Genomic DNA, 22,642 nt, shown 5'->3' with positions numbered 1-22,642 from the left:
ATATGGATAAAACGTATGGCACTTGTGTGATACCAGTGTTACAAATGTTAATTTAAACTGTGAATGACTGAAAGACATGAAAGTCATATAAGGATAAAAATCAGCCAACTAAGATGCTAAAATGAAACAGATCACCTTGTTTCTTCAAAAAGCACTGAAAATGTAATGTGTACAGATAACAAACTATGATTTGCCCTCATTGTAGTGTCTTAAATTATTCTACCTACTAGAACAATCTGATATTTAAGGCCTGTATAAACCTTATTATGTTATTGGAACATACTGCTATTCTGTGCGGCAAGATATAACATCTGGTTATAAATCACCGAACAAACAAAAACCCGAAACATCTGACATTTTTTCAGGCTAGTGAGAAATAAATCATACCATGATGTATCAACTTAAAATTATATCACCATTAACATTTCTATAGCAGATTCCCCCCCCCCATAAAATTACAGTGCAGAATAGGGCTTGGGCTACAATTAATCATATTTAGTTTTCTTAATAAACAGAACTTTTTAAACTATTAACAGTCAAAAGGCAATGTTTTTCCTCCACAATCAGTGTAAACCTAAAGTCTGAGGTTTTAAAATATTAACTACCTATAGGAAAAGTACTTTTAAAAGGTTTAAGGGAATCAAGATACCAAAGTTTAGTTTGTGAAAAGTAGATACAACCAACAAAAGAGTAGAACACTAGTGTTGAATATTTAACATGAATACCCCAAAGTTAGGTTTCGAAGTTGTTCCACCTTCTACCAAAAAAAAAAAAAAAGTTATCCTTTGCAGTTTAGGGATATGCACTGTATGCTCCCCGTTCCCCAAGTGTATGAGTAAGGTCTTAAAAATGTTGCTAATATTAAGTTCTTGTACCTAAAATCAGAGGACAGCAATATTACAGGGGCAATGGGGCATCAATTCTCAAAATGTAGTCACGATCCAACACGAGTTGTGGTGGTTCTTTTATCTAAGAAAAAAGCTTTTTAGACGAAGTATCTGCCCTATGCTAACCACCAGAAGAATGTGAGCTTCTCCTACTGATCAAAAGGCCACTCTTGGGTGTAGATCCTCTGCTCTACTTTGGCCTTAAGCATCCCTTAGATGGAAATGAGTCTGACAGTCGGTGACAGACTTCAGAGTTTCGCAAACTGAATCACAGGCAGACTCCATCTGGATAAGAGCACTCACTAGGTTTTACTAGCAAACAAAGGTGGGTCTTCTCCAACTTGAAAATCAGATGTGTGGTTTCATGTGTGAAAGCAGAAAATTCACTGCTGAAGCAAAATGTGTATATCCATTTTTGGAGGCTGTGAAGGTGAAGCTATCATCCTGCTTCTGCATTTCACTGTACAACACATTATCAGGATCTTATGGACAGTCCACATCACAGTGACCTCCAGGAATCTCCACGCAGGCGTCAGCCCACCAGCCCCCGGAAGATGCAGGGCAGGCCTGCTGGGGCCTCTGGGATTCGAGATAAGGAACCAGTCCGGTTGAGGGCCAGTCAAGGGGCCAGAACCACCTGGAGTACCCAGAAAGCCGACTGAGAAGAAGAGGAAAAGGCGAGCGATGGCCGGAAGTGACTGCCAGAAGTGACTACCGGAAGTGACTACCGGAAGTGACTACCGGAAGTGACTGCCGGAAGAAGTGACTGCCGGAAGTTGGTGCGAGTAGGAGGTCCATTTTTAAAGTATGTCTTGTACCAACAGATTCACCGGAGTGAAATTACAATGCAGAAAAGGGCAACTAATACTGCAGTGTCTTACCGAAGCAGGAATATGTATAGAAAAAAGCTGAGTTTGACGGGTATTTGAGATTCCTACTCCTGATATCTTTTTGTTTCTCCAAGGAAAGTATGCTAGAGAGTTCGTTGTAAGGTCAACGTGAGAAGGAACATAGTGCTTTTCCAGTGCATAGAATTCTCTTATCTTAGGGCAATTTAGGGCAGAATGGAGAGGTTGCATCCTGGAGGATGTTATTCTGTTAGACAAATCTGTCCTTTGTCTTTTGGTATTCTATCTTTCAGGCTAAGGAAGGGCTAATTTCTTTGAGTGGCCCTTTTTCTTGCAATATGAATGTATACATTGTCTAAATTAGATGTAGAGATATCATTTTTGCTTACTATGAAGTGATATTAATTGGGTTGGTAATTTTCCAGTTTCAAAGTCAAAGTATCTTGAAAGTGTTTTGCCAATTATAATTCAGATAGGAGGCAGATAGGAGAACATTTCATCTTTTGCTTCCTCATTAAATCTGCTACTTCAATTTTAAGACCATTAACAAAGAAGATACATAGGGCAGATGTAATGTTCATTCTGATTGAAACTGTATTGCCTCTAAAGGTGATAATGACATAGTCACTAAAGTCTGGGATGAATTTGATTTTTCTTTGTTTACAGAACTGTATTTTTGACCAATCAATTTTAATAGAAAACATACCTCAGGGAGAGCTGCTAAGAGATCTTGTACTGTTTTATACCCTTTTTATTATCCATCTGTGTTTAAATTTTGATCCATATGATTGATATAATTTTGTAATCAATCTCTTCTGCCTTATGTATTTTTAGCCAAGTTTTTATATCTCTGAGTCTTATAAGGAGACATATTAATTTGTGAAGTTCATATAGTTGCAGACTAGATAACCAAAGGGCAATTCTCAATTCTTCGCAGAATTTTTATCTTTTAATGCAAGAGTTAGGAAAGTAGGAAATACTTCAAGCTATAATTCCACTGGGATTTGGGTGATCTTCTCCACTTAAATTAGAAGACATTGTGAGTAATTCTTCCAATGAGAGGGTTGTGTTTAGGAAGGTGTGATGGAGGAAAGGTAAAAGGGCACAATGAAGAGGAACAGAGCAAGAAAGAGAAGATCATCAAGGTATAGAGACCAGGAGGGAGAATGATCCTGAATTGGGTTGGGAAAAGGAGAGGAGAGTTTAAGCTTGAATTTTAGACTAGGTTTGATTGTGTTAACCTTTTCTAAGGTGTCCTTAAGGGAAACAATTTAAAATTTTCTTATCTTTTAAAAGTCCCTTCATATCAATTTACAGACTTCTGACAGTGGGCTATTTGTAGTCTTTGAGCCCTTTCATTCTAAGGCACCACATAGTAGATGAACTTATTTATATCTCAAGTTCTCAAGATTGGCCACTGCAGTTTTAAACTGTCCTTTCACAATCCTACCAGAGCTTCAGTATTTGGTGCCATTTTTAGCTGAATGGCATTTCTGCATATTGGAAACTGGACAGTGACAAAGAGGTTCATCAAATGACTACCAGTTGTCCATTTTCAAATGACAACAATAAGCAAATGTCAAACATTAAGTCTGCAAGTACTTCAGCTTTGTTTTTCTGTCTCACTCATGAGAACTGAGTAGTGAAATAAATCACGTAAAAGGACAATTGAAGACAAATCACAACAAGGACAATAGAAAAGAGTTGTAGAGGCTTAGGTAAAACATCCAAGGGAGCAGAACACCCCTCAGGAGCAGAAGCAGGACATAGCTTTCCGGTCATTGAGACTCAGAGGAGGGCAGAAATGAAGGGGTCTCCAGCACCTTTCTTCTTGCTGAAGAGATCCAGCCTGATCTAAGTCATAGCATCAAAAATTGCAGAAGGAAGTCAACCAGAGTACCATTAAACTGTACACCTTTCTTCAGAGTGCTGTCACATGAAAACTACCCCAAAGAAGTGTTCTGCCTTGGGGAAAGAGGAAATAATTTTTAAAGGGCTTTAGAATGAATAGTCACTTGGAAATACTTGGTTAAACTGGCTTGCAGAAGATGGAAGAATTATTCTTGTGAGTTGGCAGCTGTTGTTTGGGCAATTTGGATTTAACACAGAGGGTGGAGAGAGCATTTAGGGGCTAAGCTCATGTGGAGGTCACAGTGGAAAGTTTTTAGTTATTTAGTACAAGGATTGACAAAATATGACTGGGTACCAATTCCAGCCCACAACCTGTTTTTTTCTTTTTAACGTTTTTTATTTTATAGTATAACATATATACAAAGCAAATAAATAAAAAAGCAAGTTTTCATAGCACTCTTCAAAAAGCGGTAATAGGAAAAAAAAAGTGGTTGCAGGATAGATCCCAGAGTTTCTCATGGGCTACCATACGATCCTCTCATATTTTTTCCTTCTAGCTGCTCCAGAATATAGGAGGCTAGAGGGCTTAAATACTTTTTATCATCACAATCAATGTTTTTTTCCTTCTTTTTTTAGTGAACAATAACATATATGTTAAAAAGCGACACATTCCAAGCATAGCACCACAATTAGTTGTAGAACATATTTCGGACTTTGACATAGGTTACAATTTCAAAATTTTAGGTTTTTACTTCTACCTGCTCTAAAATACTGGAGACTAAAAGAGATATCAATGTAATGATTCAGCATTCATATTCATTTGCTAAGTCCTATCTTCTATATATAACTCCTCCATCACCTTTGATCTTTCCATACCTCTCTTTGGAGTTGTTTGGGCTATGGCAATTCTACATTTTCCATATTGGAAGGTTCTATCGCTAATACGAGATAATGAGGTGGAACTATCTGATGTTCTGGAGAGGCTGGGCTAGGTTTCAGGACTTGTCTGGACCAGGGACCCATCTGGAAGTTGTAGGTGTCTGTAAAGTTACTCTAGTGCCTGGAACCCTTGTGGAATCATATATTGCCCTAGGTGTTCTTTAGGATTGGCTGGAATGGTCCTGGTTTTGGGTTGGCAGGTTATGATACGTAGTAAGGTCTATCTGAAGCTTGTGTAAGAGCAACCTCCCAAGTAGCCTTTTGACTCTATTTGAACTCTGTCATTGATACTTTATTTACATTTCTTTTCCCCCTTTGGGTCAGTTTGTAATTGTTGATCCCACGATACCAGGTCTGGATTCATCTCTGAGAGTCCTCTCCCACGTCACCAGGGAGACTTTCACCCCTGGATGTCATGTTCCACATAGGGGGGAAGGCAATGATTTCACTTGCAGCATTGGGCTTAGAGAGACAGGCCGCATCTGAGAAACAACAGAGGTCCTCCACAAGTAACTCTTAGGCATGCCTATAGGTAGTCTAAGCTTCTCTACCACCCAAATAAGCTTCACATGAGTAAGCCTCATGATCGAGGGCATGGCCTATTGATTTGAGTATTCCTAATGTTTGACACAGTATCAGGGGATTCCCTGATGGTAAGGTTTAATAGTTCCATGTTCTTTCTCCCCTCCCTCAGGGAACTTTGCCAATACTTTTTGATTATCTGCTTAATATACTGTAGGATGTTTCCAGGCATTACAAAAATCTATAGATGATTAAAGGACCTCTTTCTTATTCTGTGCTTCCTGTGTTTCAGTTGTTCAAATGAGCTATACAGATCGCACAACCTGTTTTTATACCACTTATGAGCTGAACATGTTCTTTGCATTTTTAAATGGTTGGAAAATAAAATAAAATTTTGCAGCTTGAAATGGTTTGAAATTCAAACTTTAGTGTCTAAAAATAAATTTTTGTTGGGACACAGCCTCATTCATTTCTTTAAGTATTGTCTGTGGCTGCTTTTGTGCTTCAGGGGCAGAGTTGAATCACTGCCTTGGAAACCTTGTGGCTCACAAAACTAAAACATTTGCTATATTGCCCTTTCCAGAAAAGGTTTGCTAATCTCTGCTTTCAGGTCTATAACATCCCCACTATTTAGTATGTAGAATGTGATTCGTTCCCCTTTATATAGAATGGCATCTCCCCCTTAGCTAAGCCTGATGTCTGAGAGGGCAGAGTCCTCAGTTCACACTCTTCAGAGGTTGGGAGAAGAGCTGTTGATAACTTGGCTACATGGGCTGGGGGTGAGGGAGAGTCTAAGGGTCTAACTCCCTCTTTTCAGGACTCTCAACCAGTCTTCCTTTATCGCTACCCGTATCTTCAGAAATACCTGGTACCTCCACTTTGTAAGCCCTTCTGTGGTTATGCAGTGCCAGTCAGCCCACTTCTTTTTTTATCTTCCCTGTACATAAAAGTATGTTTTACACCTTTGCTCTCTAAATTTTGCCATTGTTTGATCACCTCAGCTTTCAAAATTTGTAGACCTTTACCCTTTTTGTTGGTTTCTTTCTTGTTCTCTTTAACATTAGGAGCCTATTCCATTAAAAATATATTTAGCATTTTTTGTGAGGTTTTAGGAGAATGGAGGAAAAATATATATTCAATATGCAGTGTATAACTGGAGTGTCATTTCTCTTTCCACTATCTCAGAACTTTTCAACTATCACTGTCCATTAGAATTACCTGAAGAGCTTTAAATATAAATAGCAAGAACCACTCCAACCCAGGTTGATTAATTTGGAATCAATATTTTTAAAGCTCCCTGAGAGATTCTAGTATGCATCAAGAACCACTGAAATTTACAAAATTGCTGGAGGAATTCACAAATTCTTCCCCCAAAGAGAAAACTTGATTTGAGTTTTATATTAAAAATCTGATAGTCTCAACTTTCCTCACTGTGAATATAAAAGTATGTGTTGCAAGTACTTACAATAAAGTGTTTTATGGTAGTTTTCCTCCAACAAAGGACTATTCTTCAAGAACCACTAATGCTTGGTCTATAGTGAAAACATCTTCAGCAATAATTAAATGATAGAATGCTGATAATTAGATAATAAATATTTACTCTAAGTAATTAATAATTCCTAGGTGAACTTTGGCCAATATCATGAGAAAAAAAGCTGCTTTAATTAATAATTAACATTTCTTCTAAAATTAAAATACCGAGGCTTATACAATCTCTTTATATAGCATATGTCTCTATCCACCATCTGTCTTTCTATCAATCTACTTATCTATCATCCATGCACCCTCCATCCCTTCCTCCATCCATCTATCCATCTATATTAGTTTCCCAGCTGCTAAAATAAATACCATATTACTGGCTGATTTAACAACAGGAATTTATTGAATCATAGTTTCAGACACTAGAAAGGTTACTTCCTCCTAGGGTCAGTATCTTTTGGCTGTCCAGCCGTTTGTGGGATTCCTTGGCTTTACCATCATGTGGCAATGTACTTAGCAGCATTCTCTTTCTCTTCTGGGTTTCATTGACTTCCAGCTTCTGGTTGCTTCCTGTGGCTTCTCTTCCGGTGTCCAGTTGCCTTTGCTTAAAAGGACTTCAGCCACATTGGAATAAGGATCACTGTCATTCAGTTTGGGCACACCTTAACCAATAACATCTTCAAAAGTCCTCTTTACAATTGGATTGGCACCCACTGGACCATAGTTGGGATTTAAACATGCTTTTTGTGAGGGACATGATTCATTCCCCAAACGTATACCTCTATCTCTAACTCTAACTATCTATTCTAGTTTGCTAGCTGCCAGAATGTGTACACCAGAAACAGAACGGCTTTTAAAATGGGGAATTTATTAAGTTGCAAATTTACAGTTCTAAGGCCTTGAAATTGTTCAAATTAAAGCAAGTCTATAGACATGTCCAATCTAAGGCATCCAGTGAAAGATATCTTGGTTCAAGAAGGCTGATGATGTTCAGCATTTCTCTCTCAGCTGGAAAGGCACATGGTGAACATGATGGTGTCTGCTAACTTCCTCTCTAGGCTTCTTGTTTCATGATGTTCTCCCGGGTACGTTTTCTTTGTGCATCTCCAAGGTTTCTGGCTGCACGGGCTCTAAAAAGTACTCTCTCCAAAATGTTTCTGTAAAGCATTCCAGTCAGGGCCCACCTGGAATAGGAGGCATCACATCACTCTCTAATCAAAAGTTAATCCCAAGGGTGCATGGGTAGTTCAGTGGCTAGAATGCTCGCCTTTCATGTGGGAGACCCAGGTTCGGTTCCCGGACCATGCACCCCCCAAAAATAAAAAAGTTAATACCCATAATCAGGCGAGTCACATTTGCAGAAGAACAATCAAAAAGCTCCTAGCTAGCAATATTGCATGAAGATTAAAGAACATGGCTTTTCTGGGGTCCACCAAAGATTCAAAACAGCACACTAATCTATTATCATCTGTTTATCCATTTATCATCTATCTGCCATCTATCTTCTGGTGACTTGTGATTGAGTTCTGGCAAATAGAATGTGGACAGTGGTTATGTGACCCATTTTCAGCTGGCTTTCGAAGTGACATGCTGTAGATGATGTAGCCTTTGTCAGCCTGGATTTCTGATTGATGCCACTGACTGAGCGTCATGGGAGTGAGAAATAAACATCTATTATGCTGTCGCTGAGGTATGTCACTGAGTTTATTTATTACACTGGATAAGATCTAACATGTAAATAAAATTTATGGTCCTACTTTTGTTGTGTTTATGATTCTTTTAGGGGCTTAGGATTGTTATTAAATATCTCATTGACTTTCTTCAGCTAAGATAAGGATTTTTGATGAGTTTTATGGCATCAGAAATGAAACATCACCTGCACAATCCATAATTGTTTAAAGTTGCAAATCTCATCAAGGAATGAAAGCAGCCAGGGTAGACACTACCTGATATACACAGTTGAATTATGTTTTCATTGCCGAGATTTGGGGAATTTTTTCAATATCACAGTCTGTAGTTATTTTGTACATAGATTCAAGTACATTTTAAGGAGTAAAGAAAACATTTTAAGTATTTTTTTTACAGTAAGATGAGTAGCTATTAAAACTTTATATTTATGTTAATCAGATAAATAATATGGAAAGATTAAAACCATCATTTCCTTCTCAAATTTAATGCACAATGTTTGTCTGAGTTGAAATATGTGAATGTGTTATATTGAGTTATTTGCAATAGTTAATAAAACATGATAAGTAATATAGATATGTTTAAAATCAAGGAATAACATAGGACCTTAATATAAACCTTAAATTCATCTCTATAGTTTACTTAAACCATATATTTTTCAGTAAACATGATACCATTTTTTGTGAATGTTTTATCCATAAAGTTACTAGAATTTTCTAATGAGGGACTTCAGCAAACCATTTAGGTTTATTTTTTGACTCTACATTTGTTTCTTAAAATTTATTGAATATGATCAAGTGCTCAAGTGGTAATATTTTGTGATTTTCTTTATAGATTTTTGGATTTTTTGAGTTTAAAAAAATAATCACAACATCATGAGAACATATTTCCAAAAAAAGTGATATAGCTAGCATATATTTAAGAACTTGACGTGGTCATTATAAAGTATATACCATATCACAGTCATACTATTTCATTTGTGGGGAAAGACTTTAAACTTCATGGCTTCTTCATATACATAAAAAATTTGGCATGATTAAGATGGCTGTCTGTGCCACTATAAGATAAACATAAAGGCACATGTACATTTTCTGAGATCATAGCCATGTAAACTATACCTACCAGTGGTTCTCTAAGGGGGTCAAATTTGTCCCCTAGGGAACAATTAGTAATGTCTGGAGACATTATTGGTTGTCACATTGCACGAGGGGGAAGTCTACTGTTATCTAGTGGTCAGGCACCAGGATGCTGCTAACCATTTTATAATGAACAGGACAGCCCTCCTCAACAAAGAATTTTCTGTCCCCCAAAGTGCTGAAGTTAAAAAATCCTTCTTTAGACCATTATGGATTCAAGCATTAAAGTAATTTTTTCTTAAAAATATGTTTTTTCGTAAATGTGTATGTATTGTATGTTTATTTTAAAAGATAAAAAAGATCCTAAACTATACTATTTATAGCATAATGAAAACCACCACAATCCACTCCTAGAGATAACTCTGATAATAATGTGTATATTCTTTCTATAGCTTATTTTATTAAATATAAAAGTGATTTACTTGATATCTACTGAAGTATACATGCAATATATGTAAATAATGAAACACACCATTAAATGGACATCTATAAACACAGCATCAAACATCTAAAATGTAACTTTCCAGCAGTGGAATATCCATGTATGATCTTCCTAAATCTGAACCCTGATTCCCCTTAATAGTTAACTATGATTTTTAATTTTGTAAAAATAATTTCCTTGCTCTATATTTATATTTCTACACATATGTATGCATCCACCTGCAATATATTGTTTATTTTCCTTGTCTTGCTATTTTTAAAAACAGTGTATATTTCTGTGGCTTGATCTTTCATATATTTTTATTTTTCATCCATGTTGTTTGGAAATCACTATTTTTTATTGCTTTAAGATTGTGTGAATATCACTTCTCGGCCTTTTGGCTAAGATCAAGTGTAGTACCTGTTCTTATCAGTTTAATATCTGATACGTCTTCTATCTGAGGACAATATATTAAATGGATTTTTGGAATTAGGAGATGGAATAGGAGCTTGCTCTGTCCACTCCACACATCGACCTGGTATTGCAGTACTTCCAGGAACGGTGCACTCTCCTCGGGGGAATAATAAATGTATAAAAAGTTAAAAAAAAGATTGTGTGAATATGACAATTTATACCAGCATTTTTCTCTTCATGGATAGTTGAGTTGTCTCTTTCTTCTTTTTCCTTTTTAACTGTTACTTGTTATTACAGGCAATCTGCTATAAAAATTCCTGAATGTGTCTCTTGTTTCTTTAGTAAAGACTTTACTAAGGTATGCACCAAAGGGAGGATGTTGCTGGATTATGGGATATAAAGATGTTCATATACTCTTTGAATGTTTTTGTTGATTCTAATCTTCACCAACACTTGGCTTTGTCATGCTTTTAATATTTTGTCAATATATTGGTATAAAATAATATCTCAATTTATTACAGTTTGCATGACCTTGATTACAAAATATATTGAACAACTTTTCACAAATTTATTGATCATTTATTATTTTTTCCTGTGAATTACCCATTGATGTCTTCTGCCCATATTCACATTTGACTGTTTGCCTTTTTCTTACTGACTTTTAGAAAGGTTTTATTTTTAAAAATATAATCTGGACATTAATGTTTTATTAGATATAAGTGTCAAATATCTTCCTCTAAGACTTGGGGTTATTTACTTCCTTTATTATGTCTTTTGATGAACAGTATCTCTTAATATTTATTTAGTAAAATTTATTGTGATTTACTTTATAGTTAATATAGTCTGTGTCTTAAGAAATGTTTTCTTTTTCTGAGTTCATAGAGAATATTTGTTTATATTTTCTTAAGGAAATTTTAAGGTTTGCCTTTCATATTTAAAGATTCAGTCTGCCTGGAATTGATTTTGGTACATGATACAAGAATCTAATTTTACCTCTTTCTCTATACGCTTAACAGTTTTCCAAGTACTATTTGTTAAATATAATAATAATTTTCTCCATTGATCTCATAACATGTTTTCTTATGTTTGTTAGAGTTTTTTGTCCTTGTAGTTATTACTTGCTTATATCCAAATGGTCAAAGCAACTCAAATGACCAAAGCTGACATCAGTGGCATGGGAAAGTATATTCCGCCTGTAAGGAAGAGTATAAGGAGACAATATTTGCTGATTGATAATGCTAGCTTTGATGGAGCTCTTCCTCATTCTATTTGTAAATGATTCTGTTCCATTTAGGATATAGCATAATTTATTCATGGACATAAATGTTGTTTTATTAATATAATGACTATTTAATGAATAACCCATATATACATAATTTTCAGGTGTGCAAATATATATATATAAGGAAAAGTTTTGGAGGAGGTTCCATGGAAGCCTTAGTGGATATTGTAATAAAATATGAGTGGATATTTAACAAACCCAAATCAACACACACAGACAATTATGATATTATTATCAGAAAATGGGTAAACATGCCATTGGAACAAATAGTATAAGATAATATTAAGAAAGGCCTATGAGAAAAGTTTTCTTGAAATGGTCTTCCCTTGATAGGTATTTTTAGATATTGCCATAATGTTCGGCTTTGCCCTCTTTAGCTAAAAACTTAAGATAATGGATCTCCTTTCTTTTTGTTTCCCTGGCAGACCACCTACCTTCTCTTCACAGTTTCCAAACAGACTTTAACTAAATCAGTTGGGCTTCCTATTAAACGATTATAGTACTCCTGGTTCTACTTCCCTAAGATTATTCCCATACCAGTTTTTAAAATTATATACCACATTTTAGACATGCTCTGAGTCTTAGTCTGTGTCCCTGTGGGTGAGACCCCATTGTAAAGATTTCTTGAAAATGTTTAGTTAAGATGTGGCCCAACTGGATGAGGAATCCGGATTCCTGGAAGCCTTTATAAACAGAGGATTTCAGACAAAGAGAGAGAAGCAGGGAAGAGCCCAAAGGCAGAAGTCAACAGAACCTAGAGGACAGGACATCATCACATGACACAAGGCAGAGATATAAGCCAAGTAACCTCAAGTTTTACAGTCAGCTAGCATCAGAATGTTACAGACTTTTGGGAGAAAACATTGCCTTGTTGATGCTTAGAGTTTAGATTTCTCTTAGCCTTAAAACTGTAAGTCAATAAATTTCTGTTGTTCAAGGCAACTTGTTGTGTAGTATTTAATATGGTAGCCTGGAAAACTAAGATGGGGTATTTTCTTTTTTTTTTTTAACAGTATATATATACTGTTTTTTTAGCATATAAAATATGCTATGCTATATATATTTGTATACTGTCACTGATTCAGAGTTTTTTTAATTTTTATTTTGCCATTTCATTTTTATTTTCAGGAGTCAGAATTTTATTCCTCTTCTATTCATGGCTGTCAGTGTTTCTGCAGCCCCCTGGCACAGTTGTAAGGCTTTAGATGGGCCCACCTGGGGTGTGGAAGCCAGAGAGGCTTCTGTCCGGACTGGGGCTAGAAGCTAAGAGGGCAGAACTGTGGACTGGGAGGCATGGCTTCTGCAATGCGCTGAGCTCCCACTTCCTAGGTAGGATGGCGACACGGAGACCACCGGCAGTGGGATGTGGCGTCCTGAGGCTCTGTGGAGCTGCTCCCAGCCACCTTAGGATTCAGCCCTTCAACCAGGTTAAGGTTCTCTCTTGGCAGCCTGAGCTGGGCCCCATAACCCTGGGTAAATGTCTTTGAGTAGGCCAGCATGAGGCTGCTGGACCTGTTCTCCTTTGTGAGTTCTACCCTGAAGAAAGGGAATGGGCCAGAGGAGACACAGGGTTTGTCAAAAATAGATACACAGGTGCCTGAGAAATGAACATTCTTCTTGGCCGTGGTGGTGAAACGGGAGTGTCCGGAGGCCTGGGCAGGTGCCTGGGGTGAGTGAGCGGCACTGGAATGTACTTAGGATCCTGCACTCCTGTCCAGGCCAAAGCGGGCAGGGGGAGCAGTGCATGGCGGAGTGAAAGCCCCACAGGGGCTGAACTGTTCCCCAGCCCAGAAGGTTCCCCTGCCCCCTCAGGAAGCAGCTGCACTGGCTGGGAAGTGTGGGGGGGTGGGGGGGAGGGAGGAATAGGGGTTGAAGGGATAGGGTGGAGGAAGCATACAGTGAGTCCCTCTGAGAACAAGCACAGAGTACACTGGTAGGCCTCCCAGCACAGCATTAGGCAGTTTATTTTGTTTAAGAAGATAATTCCCTGAGGGGAGAAAGATTCATTTGAGGATTTTACACACTTAGTCAAATTGCCCTACAGAATATGCTTCCATTTATATTTACCAAAAAAGCATACGAGGATTTTAATTTCCCAATAGGCTTTACAACAGTTTAGTTTCACTATCCAGTTTTATTTTTATTTTCTTATACATACTAACAATGGTAGATGTTGGTTTTAATCTTAACTTTTTCATGACTTGTGAGGCTTAAAATATTTTCATATGTTCGCTAATTTTATCTCTCCCTTGTGAATTGCCTGGTTCTGTTCTTTGCCCAGGTATTCCAGTTTTCATAAATTAGGCCTGTAAACTTGAATGATTTGTGGATGAACTGCTTTCACAATGCTGAGAAAACCTACTTTCTGAGTCAGTGGGTGTGGTCATTGGTGAGTTCACTTTGAGAACCGTCTTAAACCATGATCCCTGACATCTGAAATTGGAAGAGAAATGATTGTGGCTAGCCATCGTATTGGGCTTTAAACCTAGGACTGTGTTCCAAATCTAGCCCTTTTCTTCACTTCACCAACTGCAGAAATGACTTCTTTTAACAAGAGCTGCCTGCTGACCCTTTTATTGTTCCCCAAAACCATTGCCTACCACCACTAGAAGTAAATATGGCCATTTCATTTTTAATCTTCAGCCTGCAACTACTAAAGCCTTTCATCCTTCTCCAACCTGCATTTAAGAAACATGCCATATCTTGGTTTTCATCTAAAATGTTTCTGTCGAAAGTTTCTAAGATCACAAATAGTGTTATTTCAAGCTGTGTACTTCTTAAGAGCATATGTGCTACTGTAAGATCTTGGCTTAGTTCCGTGGAAAGACTAAATTTGAATACTGGATGATGCTCATTCTTCTTTTACTCTCAATAATTAAAATGCTCTATTAGCTATCATCAAAGCAGATTGGTAATAATTGTTTTAGGTTCTTCATTTTACACATATCTTTCCTTCCCACCTCCCATATTGACTTAGAAAGTCTATGAAATTTCCTTTGATACTTATTTTCACCTTCCCTTGCTGCTCCATGTCCTTAACTAGCGAAGAATAATTCTTAGACTCTCAAAAGTTCCTCAGTCACTGTCTTGGCGCATAATGCTATTTAAATATATTTTAATAAAGCTGTTTGTAAAACGAATGCCATTCCAGGCTTTGCAGATTTTCTATGGAGAGAATAGATTTAGCCTTAGAACAATAGCATTATCATTCTCAGCTACTGGCTGAGCCTTGGCAATTCTTCTAAGTCCAAAACAGATGCAACTGTAGCTTAGCAGATCAAACTTTCTGACTTTAAAAGATGAATTTTGTGCTGACTCTAAATTGGAAGGCCAAGAGAAAGAAAGGTTTAGTCACCACTCGTTTTCTATGTCCTCCTCTCCTTTTACTGCAATGGGTTACTCAATCCCTTCCTATAATTTCATCCCTAAGCATTAGTCCTAAATATTTGCCAAGAGAGAGTACATGTTCCAACATGGTGGCTAAATTTAATATAATTTTTACTTCTTCCTGTTTCCCATTATTCATGTAGTTCATTTGTCCATGCTTAGTCTTCATGTAAAATACGACAATTATCTTTACTTCCTTAGTATTTTTGCTTGATAATTTTAATAGTTTAGGAATTTCAAGAAATTCAGTTAATTCTACCGAATGGGTTGCACTTCTTGGGTCAGGTTATTTGCATCTTCATGGCTTCCTCCTGTACTTAAAGTATTTTTCCTAGATCTTTACTTCACAGCCTTAACTTGTCTTTTGGAGTTTTTGACATACAACAGGAATTACATGCCTTTCAGAAGAATTTTTCCTTACCTTTATTGGAAAGTTATATCATATAACTTTCTATTTGGTTCTGTAACTTTTGGCCATAATATATACTTGTTTTAAGCCTAGGAGAGCTTATCACTATTAAGACTCCTTGGGGGTAATAATAAAGGGGATGTAAGCAATTATCCAAGACCATTTTTCTGTGTAATTTCTCTATTCGTTTCTTTGTATCTCTCTGTCTCCCATTATATCCTTCAATTTGCTATTTGCTAATGTAGATGAATGGTGGATTAAGGGACAAGAAAGAGGTTGGAAAATTGGACCAAGTTTTCCAGTAGCAATAAAGGATCCAATTAAATAAAAACCATTTCCAAAATTTCAGAAGTTGTTTGTTTATGCTTTAAAAGTAAGCCCAGATGATACTTTCTCCTGAATCCTTTCCTATCACTCTCTGCTTTTGTGAGGGGCCTTTATAAAGCTCTTTGCACGTTTTTATCACTAACATTCCATTATATTATAATTGTTTGTTTCTGTTTCCTTGACTAGGCCATGTTTATTGAGTGCAGGGCTGTGTCCTACATTGTATTCCCAGCTTCTAGCACAGTGCTTTCATATAGTAAGTATAAAATAAGGGTTATATAATTAAAGGTAATGGTTTTGAGGGTTTTTCTCTGTATCATGCCCTAATTGGGTACTGCCTAAATTGACTCTCATTTGATTCTTTTAGAATCTTAAGTGGGGGATTCTACTATTGTTCCTGTTTTTTTAAGATAATGTACTAGAATATAAAGAGAAAAGGTAACTACCTTTACTAAGGTCATATAATAGATGAGTAGTAGAGCTATGATTTGAACATATAAGAGCGGTCACCCCTCACCAGTATTCAACACTGTACAACAGCGTGAACAAATGAATTGTGCTTTGTGACTAACTCTGACTTAAATCCACAGATGTGTCAAAAATATAATTTTGAGCATTAGGTCCAATTTAAAAGTTATCAGTTTTATAAGGCTGTGGCAATATTGATGTGCCTCTTTTTTCTTTTCCTTTGGTGGACATACTGATGCCTAAATATCTCAAAATCTGGCAATCAGAGGACCAGAAGAAGGGAAATTTAAAGAATATCAACAACAAAAAATGCACAGTTATCTAAAAATCATAATTATTAGTTCTAAATACTTGAATTTTGTGTCGATTTGATTAGTCCTACGTTCGTTTTAGCATGCATTTTAGTTTGTTAATGTTGCTAAAATGCAATATTCCAGAAATGGGTTGACTTTTATAAAGGGAATTTATTACACATTTATAGGTATAAGGCCATAAAAGTGTCCCAACTATCCCGGGATAGATACTTTGACTCAAGAAAGGGCCGATGACGGTCGGGGTTTCTCTGTCAGCTGGGAAGGCACATAGTGACGTCTGCTAGCTTTCTCTACAGGCCTCTAATTTCAAAAGGTGTCCTTGGGGGCATTTTCTTTCTACATTCCCACAGGTCTCTCAGTGTCAGCTTTGTTCCAAAACGGTTCCGTCTTAGAGGACTCCAGTAAGCTCCCCACCTTGAATGGGTGGAGACGCTTCTCCATGGAAACAACTTAATCAAAAGATCCCACCCAATGATATTGAATCAAGATTAAAGAACGTGGCATTTCTGGGGTACACAACTCTTTCAAACTAGCACAGCATGAATACACAGCTTGCATATTTGTAGACCACACATCTAGGGACTTCTTTATTCTGCACTTTAGTGTAGTGATAACCATGAGTATCTTGACCTTTTCTTAAGCTTTCAACATGAGTGAAAACTGTATCTGGTAAGAGTTTTAAGTGGAAATCATTTGGAATTATAGTACCTGCAGTGCCTCTGTATTTAAAAAACAAAGGCTGTGATAAAATATTCAAAACTTCTAAAAAACATATTCATTTATATCTGCTGAGCATTGCTGAGCAGTAGGTTTATTTAAAGTTAAATTGTCTTTATATTCCCATGTTTTTGTTCATTGCAAAGCAGAAAGATACTGTAGCCATACTTCCCCTGAGTAACCAAAAAATGAGAAGTTTATATAAAGCCAATATATATTTAACTGATTGCTTCAAACAACTGCTTAGAAAATGCAGCGGTGTGTTTGATCAGAGGCCAACATATGAAATGTTCTATCAAATCCATTCTTAGAGGAGTAACTTTTTCAATTGTTCATCTAATTGGAGAATATGACTATATTCAGTGTATTCTCAAATGAGTTCATTATGCAGTCTGAAAGCACAAACAGCATAATACACAAATTCTAACAAATAGGATTAAAAAGAAAGATAGCACACAATGCCATGAGTATTTTGCCTGTGTTCCCGAGTAACTCTTCATTGCATAGTGTCCTTTGTTATTGCTCATGAGAAGGCAGATGACTTCAGGTCATGCAACATGGAGATAATCCCTAAACTCTTTTGTACAATTCTGTAGGCTGCTGCTGCTTTAAATTGGGCTGCCAGCTGGCATCTGGGAGCTCAGCTCTACAATATTTTAAAACTGACAGACTGGAAAAATGAATGATTTGAGCTCAGCATTTAAGGTACTTCACTTGTAGGGACATTTTTGCAGAATTCTCTTATTTTTTGGCAGTGAACTGAATATCCATAATTAGGAAAAAAACTGAAACATCTATTATTTCTTTGCAATTACTTTAACTCTAAATTTAAATATTCACTAAGGTGTGCTTAAATCCAGTTGTAGTGATGGCAATAACTATCGAATTGGAAAACTGAGTAAACTGCTTTTAAAATTGACATGCACATTCCAAATAGTTGACTAAAAAAATATACATATCTCTGGAATTCTGTTCTATATTAAGGTACTGGGGAGTCTTTCTTGGATTATGCCTAGCAAATTTCTGAAACTTCCCTATTGTTATAATTAAATCTTACCATCTGATATAAACAAGCCTAGAGACAAGTTTTGACTCTCTTCTTATCCTATATATTTGAGAATGGTCAGTGCCTAGGCCAAGATATATTATGACCCTGGAAGTAACATTTCCCTGTTGTTTACCTACACATACAATTACATTTTTTTAGATCATCAACAAAGGAAATTGAATATATATATTTCTAGTAGAATTATGCAGTTTTGATGAAGTTTAAGAGGACTTAATGACAACTGTCAAATATGATTTATTTTTAATTTGAGAGAGGAGATAATGCACAAAGAATGACTTATATAAACATTTAACATAAATATAATTGCTCAAGCAAAGGATAATTTCCTTCTGCCTGTCTCCAAAGGTTAGGTTTGTATTTCAAATAGTAAAATCTGTCATTCATGTTAAAAGGGATATGAACCTTATTTATATCACAAACGTGTCTTATTCTTTGAGACTTCATCTTGACTGAGGATGTTTCAAAACTAGTTTTAACAACATATTGAAAATGAATAAAATATTACTATTATGATACTTCCAAATGTCATATTAAAGTGAAAAATGAAAATTTATTTGAAACAAAATTCCATGTAAAAATAAAACACGAAAATTTATTTGACAATTTTCCTTATGTTACTATTTCAGATTATTTAGATTACTATTTAGATTACTGTATTTAGATTATTTAGATTATTTTAGTTTCAATGATCTAAACTTCTATTCATTTGGATTCTCCTTCTATCCACTCTGTCCTAAGTAAGGGTGTTTATAGTGTACTGAATCGACTGTGACAGAGGCTGATCCAGGAGAGGAGAACGGAACTGACTGTGTTAACAAGCTCAGAGGATATGCTCTCCAATGGCCCCCTCCAGTTCTAGCCTGTTTTTCCCTCTACACTGGCCACAGTGGCCACCCAGCACTGGTTGTGCCATTGACTGTGGATCACTGAACAGATACACTAGTAGGATGTTTGCTCTCAATTCTCTGTTTCTGGAAGAGACATATAATAAGTCCTTTACTTCTTGTTCCTAAATAAATGCACTAAATAAGTAAATCTCATTGTAATTCAGTTCCCCAAATCAGATATCAGACATAAGAGTGGACCTTATAATGAATCTGGCTGTGGCTCATGTAAACAGAATTGTCTGTAACAGTGTATTTGTACAATTTTAACAGAATATTTTGAGAATGAATGAAAATTATGAGGAACCTACATAGGGTATATTTTAATAGCATGGGTTTAGCAATTAATGAGGTATGAGATAACTAGCTCTGTGGCTTTGGGTTGGTTACTATTTTTTTTCAGATTACTTCACCATCTGTCAGGTAAGAATAATCATATTATCTGATATGGTTAATATGAGGATTAAATAAGGCAATATTATAAATTCCTTAGCACAATGCCTAGCACAGTAAATATGCAATACCTTGATATTTTAAAAAGTGTATGTAATAGCTGAAATCAAGAAAATTAAGAGTAAAAATAGAATATTACAGATTTTAAACACAAAATGTAATATCCATATGCCATTGCCCTATGGTTTATGGAATTATTCCTTATTTCCACAGAATTCCATAAGGTGAAATAACTAATAACAATGTATGATTTAATTTATATTTTCATTTTTTTGAATTCTCAGATAAAGCTATTTAAACTAGAAAGTGTTTTCTTTACGTAGTTGAGTGGGCATATGGTAGCCTAATTCACCTATTCATCTTTTGCCCCATTTTAAACATGTCCTAGTAGTAAGCATTGTTTTCCTTCTCTTATAAACTGGGCATCCTGAGTCCACTCTAAGCTCTGTCTCTTTTCTTTTTAAGCTGTGATATAATATTCAAGGCAGTTACCAGAAAGGATTATAATGCTGTACACAGAACGAGGACATGTCTTTTTGTATTATCTTTGAAATTTAAATAGCTAATGCCAGTGAAAAGAATAATTTCCTTCTGCTTGCCTCCAAAGATTAAAACTGTATTTCAAACAGTAAAAGAGAAAGAATTTCACCTTGCTACTTTTGATTAGGGAAAGCAATAACGGGCAGATGAAAGATCAGGGAACCCTCTACAAATACTCTTTTTTCAAAGATAATGAAACTTTGGATCTTTGAACCAATTAGAGATGCTTTCCACTGTAAGTCACTCTTTCTTGGGTGTTGAATAGCAATTCAAAACTGGATTGAAAGATCAGAGATGTGCCCAAATCTCATACTTGCTCAGGTTGGTTCAAAATATTCCAGCAACTCATCTAGGCAGTGAGAACCATGTTATCATCTCAGTCCGATTCTCATGCTACTAAGAAACTGAAGTGGAGATTTTATCCTGGGCACATGGATGCGGTACTGAGCTACTCACACTCCTGATTTGTGTTATGGAACTCTAGTCAGCTGCTGGCTGCTTAGACTGCCAAAACAAACCACAAGATTTTTAGCACCAGCCTTCTTTCTCTCTTCTGGACTTTGCAAAGAGAAGGGAAATAGTTGTTCCTTTTCCACTTTTGTAAAGATAGTCAGGAAATCCCAGTTAAGTATTAGTTACTCCTGGCGGAAGAAAGAAAAACTTTCAATGATCTAATCATCTTTACCATTGGCTCAGAGGTCAAATTTAAGCAAATACGTAAGGTGTCCCTCACTTGGCAGATACACGGCCTTTGGAGCAAGGCAGGGCCATCAGATATTGTTTTTATGTGAAGGAAAATGTGCCTCTTTCTATAGGTGAACTGACATAAACTTGCTCCAGGGGTGCATTCCCACTCACCTTTGTGATCACTCTATCTGGTAAACCTTGCTCCAGTTGAATTTCGTTCACGGGAGATACAGTGGCAACCATCACAGTAACTTTGGGTTTTCTTATTCACACAGATCTGTTCTTATCAGACATTCTCAGATATCCCCCTTTAAATATCAGCAGGGTGAAACCCATCAGTATATGTGGTTCCCCTCTAAATAATTTAGATTTGAAAATATTAGGAGTAAGTAAAGGAAGTAGGATTCCAACACATCTGATCTGGATTGCAATCTAATATTATATGTTTAGTTTTAGTTTTGAAAATGTAATGGACTTATAAGAAACAAAAGCATTACAAAACTAGATCTCCCAAATTAAAAAATATGTCAGCACATCACAATAGTTTGTAAAGTTTGTACCAGCACCTATGATGTTATTGGTACAAAATAAGTATCCCACAAATATTTATTGGCAGAAGGAGGGAAGATTTAAAAAGGTGTTAAAGTGTGATAACATTTAGAAACTAGAGCTACCAGATTTTCAAAATTTGTAGAATAACTGTTATAATTGCAGAAGATTTCAACACAATTTTAATACAAAAGATAAAATCCACGAATTTTCATCCACCTGTTCCTGTTAAAATAATTATTTCACGGAGAGAAAAATATGTGCACTAAAAACAGAGTAAAATGTCATCTGGGACTTTGGAGTGAGGCTCATAATATGGGGTGATAACTAAAAATTCAAAGGCCAGATGGCTTATAACAAGAGAGCTAAAACAGTTATTGTAAGGAATTAGATGAAAATCAACATAACATTCTAGCCAAAGCTACAGAAATAATAGTGAGAACACACATATAGGGAGGGGATACATTTTTTTTTTAAATGTGGTAAGGTTTAGGATTCAAAAAAGTCCACAATTTATTCAACTTTCCAATAGTTTATTTCATCCTTATTTTTATCTTAAACAAAGTTCATTGATTACCTATTAGCATATCAAGAGACTTTATTATTAAAAAAATATGACTGCAACCACAAATATGCTAGAAGAAATTGGCTGCAACTCAGAAGTATTAGAGTGAGAACATAAATTGACAGCTGTGACACAGAGGAAACACGAATCCAAGATGCAGCTAGTGTTGTGGGATCTTTAGGGATGGGATTTAATGCATGAAGAAAATGTACTCTGGAGAGACAAAGAAAAACTAGTCTCAAGAGGGATTCATCTATAATTATATTGTATGTGCTAAAATTATAAGACAAAAGCGAGGACGTTTACTAAGTGTTCAGTGAGCTAAGGGAGAAATCTTCCTCAAACCGAATGGGCATTTAAGAAAATAAAACCTCACTAAACCACATAGTATGGGATAGTGCTAATTTAATGGTGTTTATTAATGATGTAGTTGTGTGTTTTCAATATATTTTCAGTAAGTCAAACAGGAACAATGTATGGTGACATGAGGAGATAATAAGTATGGCAGGGATTAATATTGTTGTATTTTAATTAGGAAATATCTTCATATTGATAAACTGTGTGACTAATGAGAAGGATGACAGCAGGACTGGGAAAGAGCATACATGTAGAAAGTTGCACATAATAAGACTAATTAATGAAAATTTCAATTAAGCTGTTTAACCACAGCAAAACACTGTTTTCCACAGGGCAAACATGTTTTTCAATCCCAGCCCTTTGAGAACAACAAAATTCTTGACTGTCAAGATACTTGTACCCAAAGTTTCCCAGATAGTACCCTATTAACTACCTTCCTTTGGGACTCGGA

At 36.1% G+C, this 22,642-nt stretch overlaps 1 non-coding gene and 1 pseudogene across 1 annotated transcript; one reads left to right on the top strand and one right to left on the bottom strand.

Moving 5' to 3' along the window:
* Positions 1-636: 636 nt before the first annotated feature.
* LOC143655251 (transmembrane emp24 domain-containing protein 7 pseudogene) lies at positions 637-20,963 on the bottom strand (annotated as a pseudogene).
* Positions 10,151-10,341, top strand: LOC143656670 (U2 spliceosomal RNA). Its single transcript, XR_013162575.1, has one exon. It is a non-coding gene; the product is annotated as a U2 spliceosomal RNA (small nuclear RNA).
* Positions 20,964-22,642: the final 1,679 nt, after the last annotated feature.

Source organism: Tamandua tetradactyla, chromosome 14 (genome assembly GCF_023851605.1).
Source record: "Tamandua tetradactyla isolate mTamTet1 chromosome 14, mTamTet1.pri, whole genome shotgun sequence".
NCBI classification, from domain to species: domain Eukaryota; kingdom Metazoa; phylum Chordata; class Mammalia; order Pilosa; family Myrmecophagidae; genus Tamandua; species Tamandua tetradactyla.
Note: the sequence above shows the minus strand (reverse complement) of the source record. Positions and strands in the feature narration are given on the sequence as shown.